Genomic DNA, 11472 nt, shown 5'->3' with positions numbered 1-11472 from the left:
GATGTAAACAGTGGAGACTCTTGTGACTCTTCGTGCGTTCATAAGTGTGCTTCGAGTCAGTCGAAGCAACCCTCCCCTTCCTCGGATCAAATCCGATTACCTCCCATTCCCCAGGAGCTGTAAGGAGTCAACATGGTCCCAAGACTGAAACTTTTCATAATAATGGTCTTAGTGTTTGCACACATGTCATTATTAATAACAAGAATCAATCATTCCTTATTTAAGCGGTGTGAATCCTGGCTACGAGGCAGCTGAGCTGCCAGAGTTGAGGCGTCTGAACCGTGCCAAGAATGATATTGGCAATGATATTGCAAATATACAAACATAGTAATTTAGCTGGTTTATTATTTACATAAAAATGGAAGTGTTTGCATTTTATATTATATTCGTATCAAACAATTCGGTTTAACAATAAGAGACTCGTAAAATTTAATTTTTTTTTTTTGCCTGGCAGGAGGAAACGCGAGATTTCGAGACTTCTAATTAGACGTTTCGTTCAGCTCGGGTCATGTGACGTTTCATAGTATGGGATCAGTTGAGGGCAGGTGAATGTGGTGGTAAGACATGTTTGACGGTGCAACGTATTACGCGTGTCAGTGCAAAATGAGGATGAGGATGTTAAGTAAATATTTCACACGAAAAGCTCATTAGGTACTCCTAAACTGCCCTGACTTGCTTAATGTCTTATCTCCTCTAGTGGTTCTACTTAAAATGTACATTTTTCATGGTGACTAATTTACTACACTGACAGGATACCTTCACCAAGAGGTGTACTTCTCTCAACGCATATATGTTGAGAATTTACTAAAATCCCTATTTTAGGGATTAATTATTCTTGTGAGGTATAGAAAAAGTTAGGCACAGCTTTAATGTGTCTAGTGTAGTGTAGCCAACCAACCAACCTACACAGCGACTCTCTCCTTTTGCCCTTCTAAACTGCTAAATTACCCTTCGGCTCTAAACAACACCGTTGTCTATCAGGCAAAGTGCAGGTGGTGATATGTGATGAATTGAATTTCAAGTTTTTTTTTTAAAATTCGAAATCACATTGGATTATTTGTCTTCAAGAACACACTCATGCGCGTCGAGCACAGAATACAAACTACATACCATTTAAACTTTGGTATGAGATATCAAATGACTTTGGTTATAAAAAATGTGATATTAATTATTTGACTTTATCCGCCTTCTTTTTCTTCAAGTCATCTCTTAAAATTTTTGGTTTTGTATTTATATTAAAACTCTATTCCAGTTATACTTAGTAAAATCTTAAACATCACCCTCTCCACTCATCATGGTGACTGATTTTTATTTTATAAATAAATTATATTTTGATTATTCTGTTTCAAAATGATAAATATTCCCTAGATTTCAGTACTTTCAGAGATTTAAAAAAAATAGTATATATTGTTTAGAAAGTTTTGGGGAAGTTATTAGGTGACCTCACTTGTTGCAGAGGCACCCACATAGTGCAACATGTTACAATCTTCAACAATCTACGATCTCGTCTTCCACCATGATAAGGTAAACAACTTGCAACATGGCTTAAATTGTAATATTTAGGTGTGAATTCTTATCTTCAAGAAATTATGATTGCAGTTTTGATGTTCTGAACATAAATTGTCTTGACATTTAAACTAATGTAAAGCGACCTAATTAATGCTTTGTGTACCTTTCCAGGTAAGTGAGAATTCTACAGCTCTTCGTGGGAAGGTTTGCAAGCAATATATTCGGTAAGTGTTATTTTCTGTGTCATTGCATTATCCTAGATAAGGAAGCCGGAGTAACCCTTAAGTAACGTGTATCTCGGCGCATCACGCCTCTGGCCTCCAGTCTGCCGTCAAAACTTGCCCATACATCACCGTAGATGAGCGAATTTCGCACTAGCTCTTATGCTTTTGGAAATATAAATAGTATATGCAATTCTTGGGTCGGTCAGACTCATGTTATAAATATTTTTACTCAACTCTGAAAATAAATTTAACTACACACACACACACACACACACACACACACACACACACACACACACACACACACACACACACACACACACACACACACACACACACACACACACACACACACCCACACACACAATTTCTCTGTATATGTATGTATATGTATGTATATGTATGTATATGTATGTATATGTATGTATATGTATGTACATATATATATATATATATATATATATATATATATTTTTTTATTTTTTTTTATTATCACACCGGCCGATTCCCACCAAGGCAGGGTGGCCCGAAAAAGAAAAACTTTCACCATCATTCACTCCATCACTGTCTTGCCAGAAGGGTGCTTTACACTACAGTTTTTAAACTGCAACATTAACACCCCTCCTTCAGAGTGCAGGCACTGTACTTCCCATCTCCAGGACTCAAGTCCGGCCTGCCGGTTTCCCTGAATCCCTTCATAAATGTTACTTTGCTCACACTCCAACAGCACGTCAAGTATTAAAAACCATTTGTCTCCATTCACTCCTATCAAACACGCTCACGCATGCCTGCTGGAAGTCCAAGCCCCTCGCACACAAAACCTCCTTTACCCCCTCCCTCCAACCCTTCCTAGGCCGACCCCTACCCCGCCTTCCTTCCACTACAGACTGATACACTCTTGAAGTCATTCTGTTTCGCTCCATTCTCTCTACATGTCCGAACCACCTCAACAACCCTTCCTCAGCCCTCTGGACAACAGTTTTGGTAATCCCGCACCTCCTCCTAACTTCCAAACTACGAATTCTCTGCATTATATTCACACCACACATTGCCCTCAGACATGACATCTCCACTGCCTCCAGCCTTCTCCTCGCTGCAACATTCATCACCCACGCTTCACACCCATATAAGAGCGTTGGTAAAACTATACTCTCATACATTCCCCTCTTTGCCTCCAAGGACAAAGTTCTTTGTCTCCACAGACTCCTAAGTGCACCACTCACTCTTTTTCCCTCATCAATTCTATGATTCACCTCATCTTTCATAGACCCATCCGCTGACACGTCCACTCCCAAATATCTGAATACGTTCACCTCCTCCATACTCTCTCCCTCCAATCTGATATTCAATCTTTCATCACCTAATCTTTTTGTTATCCTCATAACCTTACTCTTTCCTGTATTCACCTTTAATTTTCTTCTTTTGCACACCCTACCAAATTCATCCACCAATCTCTGCAACTTCTCTTCAGAATCTCCCAAGAGCACAGTGTCATCAGCAAAGAGCAGCTGTGACAACTCCCACTTTGTGTGTGATTCTTTATCTTTTAACTCCACGCCTCTTGCCAAGACCCTCGCATTTACTTCTCTTACAACCCCATCTATAAATATATTAAACAACCACGGTGACATCACACATCCTTGTCTAAGGCCTACTTTTACTGGGAAAAAATTCCCCTCTTTCCTACATACTCTAACTTGAGCCTCACTATCCTCGTAAAAACTCTTCACTGCTTTCAGTAACCTACCTCCTACACCATACACTTGCAACATCTGCCACATTGCCCCCCTATCCACCCTGTCATACGCCTTTTCCAAATCCATAAATGCCACAAAGACCTCTTTAGCCTTATCTAAATACTGTTCACTTATATGTTTCACTGTAAACACCTGGTCCACACACCCCCTACCTTTCCTAAAGCCTCCTTGTTCATCTGCTATCCTATTCTCCGTCTTACTCTTAATTCTTTCAATTATAACTCTACCATACACTTTACCAGGTACACTCAACAGACTTATCCCCCTATAATTTTTGCACTCTCTTTTATCCCCTTTGCCTTTATACAAAGGAACTATGCATGCTCTCTGCCAATCCCTAGGTACCTTACCCTCTTCCATACATTTATTAAATAATTGCACCAACCACTCCAAAACTATATCCCCACCTGCTTTTAACATTTCTATCTTTATCCCATCAATCCCGGCTGCCTTACCCCCTTTCATTTTACCTACTGCCTCACGAACTTCCCCCACACTCACAACTGACTCTTCCTCACTCCTACAAGATGTTATTCCTCCTTGCCCTATACACGAAATCACAGCTTCCCTATCTTCATCAACATTTAACAATTCCTCAAAATATTCCTTCCATCTTCCCAATACCTCTAACTCTCCATTTAATAACTCTCCTCTCCTATTTTTAACTGACAAATCCATTTGTTCTCTAGGCTTTCTTAACTTGTTAATCTCACTCCAAAACTTTTTCTTATTTTCAACAAAATTTGTTGATAACATCTCACCCACTCTCTCATTTGCTCTCTTTTTACATTGCTTCACCACTCTCTTAACTTCTCTCTTTTTCTCCATATACTCTTCCCTCCTTGCATCACTTCTACTTTGTAAAAACTTCTCATATGCTAACTTTTTCTCCCTTACTATTCTCTTTACATCATCATTCCACCAATCGCTCCTCTTCCCTCCTGCACCCACTTTCCTGTAACCACAAACTTCTGCTGAACACTCTAACACTACATTTTTAAACCTACCCCATACCTCTTCGACCCCATTGCCTATGCTCTCATTAGCCCATCTATCCTCCAATAGCTGTTTATATCTTACCCTAACTGCCTCCTCTTTTAGTTTATAAACCTTTACCTCTCTCTTCCCTGATGCTTCTATTCTCCTTGTATCCCATCTACCTTTTACTCTCAGTGTAGCTACAACTAGAAAGTGATCTGATATATCTGTGGCCCCTCTATAAACATGTACATCCTGAAGTCTACTCAACAGTCTTTTATCTACCAATACATAATCCAACAAACTACTGTCATTTCGCCCTACATCATATCGTGTATACTTATTTATCCTCTTTTTCTTAAAATATGTATTACCTATAACTAAACCCCTTTCTATACAAAGTTCAATCAAAGGGCTCCCATTATCATTTACACCTGGCACCCCAAACTTACCTACCACACCCTCTCTAAAAGTTTCTCCTACTTTAGCATTCAAGTCCCCTACCACAATTACTCTCTCACTTGGTTCAAAGGCTCCTATACATTCACTTAACATCTCCCAAAATCTCTCTCTCTCCTCTGCATTCCTCTCTTCTCCAGGTGCATACACGCTTATTATGACCCACTTCTCGCATCCAACCTTTACTTTAATCCACATAATTCTTGAATTTACACATTCATATTCTCTTTTCTCCTTCCATAACTGATCATTTAACATTACTGCTACCCCTTCCTTTGCTCTAACTCTCTCAGATACTCCAGATTTAATCCCATTTATTTCCCCCCACTGAAACTCTCCTACCCCCTTCAGCTTTGTTTCGCTTAGGGCCAGGACATCCAACTTCTTTTCATTCATAACATCAGCAATCATCTGTTTCTTGTCATCCGCACTACATCCACGCACATTTAAGCAACCCAGTTTTATAAAGTTTTTCTTCTTCTCTTTTTTAGTAATTGTATACAGGAGAAGGGGTTACTAGCCCATTGCTCCCGGCATTTTAGTCGCCTCATACGACACGCATGGCTTACGGAGGAAAGATTCTTTTCCACTTCCCCATGGACAATAGAAGAAATAAAAAGAACAAGAGCTATTTAGAAAAAGGAGAAAAACCTAGATGTATGTATATATATATATATGCATGTGCGTGTCTATGAAGTGTGACCAAAGTGTAAGTAGGAGTAGCAAGATATCCCTGTTATCTTAGCGTGTTTATGAGACAGAAAAAGAAACCAGCAATCCTACCATCATGCAAAACAGTTACAGGTTTTTGTTTCACAGTCATCTGGCAGGACGGTAGTACTTCCCTGGGTGGTTGCTGTCTACCAACCTACTACCTATATATATATATATATATATATATATATATATATATATATATATATATATATATATATATATATATATATATATATATATATATATATATATATATATAATGTAATTAGATATTCAATGATTGTGTTTTTCGTATCAGAATTTCTTCATCGATTAGACTTCCAATTGTGTGATGGACAGTATAGAAAAACAGTATTACCCTCGTAATTTTACGATCCTGCTTGGTGAAACAAGAGTTTTGAATCCCTCGTGGGTACTGAACTCGTGGTGGAATGTTAAAAATATTACATTTTTTTTTTAACCTACAAAAATCTCTGCAGTTTGACACCCATTACATCATGTATGAAAATTTTCCCCGTGTTAGAATATGAATTATAGGTTAATTTTCTCAATACATAACCAAAATGGAATAAATTACTCGCTCATTGCATATGTACACGAATATATTGACAAAAGCTAGCCGGATTGGAGGCCAACATTGGCCTTATGTCTATATGGACTCTTATGCAGATAGTCCTGATCATTGTTTGAACTAACAGTTCTAAGAGTTTACAGTGCATAAAACAGGTGTCGTAGTGTCCTTGACACGCATTCGTGAGATGACAACTGTTTTCTGGTAGGGTTATTAGATTCAGTATACAAAAGAAAACCGTTTTCCTTTTAAATTATCCTGCTTTACTCTGGGTCAAACAGACGTATTCTCTACATGTGAATTATAAAAAATCATAGCAATTTTGCATTTTAATCAGTAGGATATTAAGTAAATCTTTTGCTTAAACAAAGCAAGGTTTTGTGAAACGTTACACTGCTGTGATTTATTAAGCAGAAGCTCAATATTATTGGAGATGTTTAAAAAAGGCTTGCTATGCAGTATCCTAGTTTTATGCACATGTGTCATTGGGAAGTGGTGTGCAGGGTGGGTTCTTCAGACAGACAAAAAGAAGTTTTACAAGGTTTGACAGGACGTGAGTGTTTGCCGCACCCTCTTCCTTCAACAGACATTATCAGTTTACACAAATAACCCGCACATAGAAGAGAGGAGCTTACGACGACGTTTCCGTCCGAATTGGACCATTTACAAAGTCACACTAATCAGAAGTGGAGCAGAACGGCTATATATAGGCAGGAAGAGGTAGTGGTGGTGGTAGTTGTAGTAGTGGTGGTGGTAGTAATGGGGAACTAAGGAGGAGGAGCCAGTCAAATATAAAGAAAGGGGAGCACTGCAAGGGAGCTAGGTGCCCACAGAGGGAGAGCAAGTGCACAGAGGTGGGGAAGGGGAAGTGTTATTATCAGTTTAAACGAATATTTGTCAGACGAGAATTAGGCGGCTTAGGCTGTTTTACTTACATCATGGATTTGATAATTTTGTTTTTATATTTTATTTAAAACACACATTACAATAAACAAATAAAAGTATACAGTGTTAGATATTTCACGTACAAAAACAATTGTCCTCATAGGCAAAACACACAGCACGTGTTACATTGCGTTTAGAAAAATTCCTCTTCACATGACTCGTGCAACCCCCAACACGTGTGTGAAAAACAAAATTACATAAATTATACCCGAGATAAGTCAAATCATTTCAAGTTACAATAATGTCGCCTAGTGCACTACACTCTCCTGATAGATGTAAAATGCCTTTATACAAAAACAAAGGAAAAATGTGCAAGCAATACTAATTAAAAACAGTTCTCAATTACCCCTTCCTATCAGCAATATACACATTAAGTACATGTAATAAAATATGTTTGAGCAGTACACCCCCCCCCCCTTTCATCCCAGATCATCATATTACACAATGTTATACCATTGTTCATTGAACACAGAAACGAATAATCAACATAATTTAAACCTTGAACATAGTATCTTGTTGACAAAAAATTTCCTCTTTAGTATAAGATGCATAGATGATGCCAATATGACAAATGATATTTAGAAAAAGAACATAAGATTGATTAATGTCGTCTTCCATGAGAACATGACATATGATATAGTCACGGACTCTCATATTACATATGCACAAAAGTTGATACATATCACATGACTTATGAAAATTTATATTCACAGGAATTATATCAGTGTCATACATGCCTATTAACTTACGTAAGATTATAAAAATACCGAATCAATTTATTAAACCTCGCATCCCCATGCCCAATATACACATCAATTAAGCACATTCAATAATAATTTTTTTTCGGTTAGTTCAACTACCCCCCCCCCCCATTTACCTCAGATCATCATATTGGACAACGTCATACCATTGTTCATTGAACACAGAGACAAATAACCATCATAATTTAACCCTAGGACATAGTATCTTGATGACAAAAAAAAAAAAAAAAATCTTTCCAATAGTGTAATATGCATACTATTATGCTTACATTACAATTTGACATTAAGAAAATTAACACATGGTTGAACTTATGACCAACACAAAACCCTGCTTATAGTTAAGAATGTCATCAGCCATGGTAACATTACTCCTGATATTTTCACACTCACTTTTTACATATACATACACGTACAAAAGTCGAAACATAATATCCCATGACATATGATTGAACAATATGCCCACAGGATTTATAACAGTGTCCTACATGCCCGGTAACATATATAAGAATATAAAAATACCGAACCAATTTGGTAAGCCCCCTCGCTTCCCCATGACCACCCATGATAAAACACGTCTACATTTAAAGCTTTGCCCCATCAAGAGAGTTTTCTATCTAAAATTTATGCCAGGAATACATTCATCCCACCCCCCTTCCATCTGGCTGAGACCAATCCTATTCAATCATTACACCATTAACTCTCGCAACCTACGCACATTCATACCTCTATACTCAACTGGAAATTCTAGATCCCATCTCCTTCCATACACGACCTCATTCCTACACTTTGTTTTATAAAAATGCCCAGCTAAAGCCCGTATTCGCACTTTCCCCTCCACCTCCCTCATAGCCCACAATATAGTAATATAATCTACTACCAAATACATGACCGCCCTTGTCACACTATCACTCACTCCCTCTATATCCAAACTCAATGCTTTCAATACCATTAACCTACCTCCTCCAACCATATCCAAAACCCTACGAAACCACAGACGTACCCTTGCGATACCCTCACAAAAATACACCAAGTGATATGCAGTCTTCGCCTCCCCACACAAAACACAACATGTGGACTGCACAACTCTCATCTGATACAAACGTACTTTAGTGGGTAATATCCCATGTAAAAACCTATACATAGTTTCTCGCATCCTTGATTTTAAACGTAACTTACGAAACTCACCCCAGATATCTGCCCAATTATATAAAGGAAAGACACTCTTTCCCCTCCATCACTTCATTACCCCTCAGTCCTCCCCAAAACTCGCACCAACACTTTACCCGATATGCTAACCCTCAATAAAAATCTCAACATACACATACATTCCTCCAATTCCCTACCCCCCCCCTCCCACCACCACTGCCGCACATCATCCATAACCTCATTCACCCTTACACCCGGATCCCCACCCAACCGTATATAACTGTTCCACATACATGCTTTTCAGTCTACTACACAGTGGAATTAATCCTAATCCTCCCCTCCCCAATGATGTTGTCGCGACTGTCGGCTTATGCCAATGATAACCATATCCCCAAATAAAATGCATTGCCTTCTTTTGCAGCAACCTCACATAATTCTTCATCAACGGATAAACCACTGCCACATGCCACAATTTAGGGTAAATGATTGTATTTATAACTATGACCCTCTGATGGATCGCCAGCTCACTCGTCCGTATTACCACCAATCTCCTTAATGCTCCTTGCACAACCCTTACGGAGTTGGCTTCTCTAGCTTCTTGCCCTGCCCTTCTGTATAATACTCCACAGATTTTAATTTGATCTACTACCTGCCAACCATACTTTTGTCCAAAGTTCCCTCCCACTCATGAACCAACTTTTAAGAATTTAGACTTAGCTCCATTAAGACGCATACCTGTTGCCCCACTAAATATCTCAACGATTCGACCTACATTCCTTAATCCCTCCTCTCCCCCAACTAAAATCGTCGCATCGTCAACATGCCTAATTATACCAGGAGCACCCCGATGCCGTACCCCCCCCCCCTTCATCTACCCCAACATTAATATTCCTATATAAAGGATCTTGTTGACATGTAAATAGGATCCGAGACATGGGGCATCTCTGTCTGAGTCCCCTACCCATACTACCTTCCCCACACGTCCATTGATTTGCACCTGTAGTACTGCGCCTTTGTATAATGTTTCCATCCATCGGACAATTTCCTCGCCTAAACCCATGCACCTCATCATCCACAACGTCTCTCGCTCTACACAATCATAAGCAGCCTTCCAATCCAAAGCAAGTACACCCCCTCCACTCGTTCTACAATCATCTATAAAATCCTTAATCCTCCCATGTCCACTAATTATTGACCGCCCCAGCACACCCATTTGTCCCTTATCTATAACTCCCCCAATAACACTACATAACCTATTAAAACCCGCGCAAACAATTTGTGATCACCGCACATTAAAGATAAGCCTCTATAATCCAGGATGCTATTCTGCACTTCCCCCTTCGGAATCATGACAACGACCCCTGTTCGTTGTGTCATACCCATGCATCCCTTTACCTTCATTTCATTTAACAAACACATTCCTTCGAGACCTCCCAGTTACTTAAAAATAATTTGGAATGCCATCAATCCCTGGCATCTTCCCTACACTCATCCCCTGTAACGCCTTCAAAATCTCATCTTCACATATAGGCCCCTCTATCTCCACCCTGTCTTGTGGTTCCAGGATACGTGATATCCCTTCCTCCATAATATGCAAGTCCCCCATCTTCCTATTACCCCTTCTCATATACATGTATATCTCAAACCATTCATCTGTAAAACCACTCATACCTTCAGTTGTTACTAACCGCTGTCCCACCGTGTACCCACCCACGTCCTGATGTACCTCTAATTTTAACATATTAATTATATTTTGCCGGATCTTAATCGCCGCAGAACGCAAGCTGATGGCTTATCACCCCATAAAACATCCTCCAACCCACCCCTTAATCTTTCACCATCAAACCGTGCATTCTGCTTCTCCAGCAATTGCGTCTTTATACCCTCGATCTCTGAAACCGGATATACTCCACGACAACCTTCATAACACTGTTTTAACTGCCCCTCCAAATGCCTCTGTAATCCATATTTCCTTTGTCCGACCTCCCTTCGTTTCCTCATATAAAAACTATGGATCCCCGGTTTAGCACACTGCTACCACCACAGTAATATATCACCTCCCAGCTTTCCTTTATTCCATTCATTTTTCCACCATTCTGCAAAACTAAGTCCACCCTCCATATCCTCTAACAAGCTCACATTTAGTTTACAATAACTCATAAAACGTTTCGACAACTCGCCCCAGCCCACGTCCACAACCACCCCTCTATGATCCGAAAATACATCATTTACAGTTTCCTCATTATTAACTTGTATCCCAGGAGATACTTAAATGCGGTCCAAGCGTGCCGCATAACCGTTCTTCACATAAGTATGCTCCACCACCCACCCCTCCTCACTCACTACATCCAATAATTCGACTCCCCCTAATACATCCTGTAGGACTTCCAACACACACCCAGCTT

General features: G+C 39.4%; 1 long non-coding RNA gene across 2 annotated transcripts in view; it reads left to right on the top strand.

Annotated features, from left to right (window-relative positions):
- The first annotated feature begins 499 nt into the window (after positions 1-499).
- LOC128693303 (uncharacterized) overlaps positions 500-11472 on the top strand; it is a 54828-nt gene continuing 43855 nt past the window's right edge. The window contains exons 1-2 of one of the 2 annotated variants that reach the window (XR_008407698.2): positions 500-557; positions 1369-1524. This is a non-coding gene — a long non-coding RNA (uncharacterized lncRNA). Of the gene's footprint in view, positions 652-1368; positions 1525-11472 lie in introns of both variants that reach the window. The other variant, XR_008407699.2, reaches the window with a different exon arrangement.

The sequence above is a fragment of the Cherax quadricarinatus genome, chromosome 28, assembly GCF_038502225.1.
Source record: "Cherax quadricarinatus isolate ZL_2023a chromosome 28, ASM3850222v1, whole genome shotgun sequence".
Lineage (NCBI taxonomy): Eukaryota > Metazoa > Arthropoda > Malacostraca > Decapoda > Parastacidae > Cherax > Cherax quadricarinatus.
This window is presented reverse-complemented; position numbering and strand designations above follow the sequence as displayed.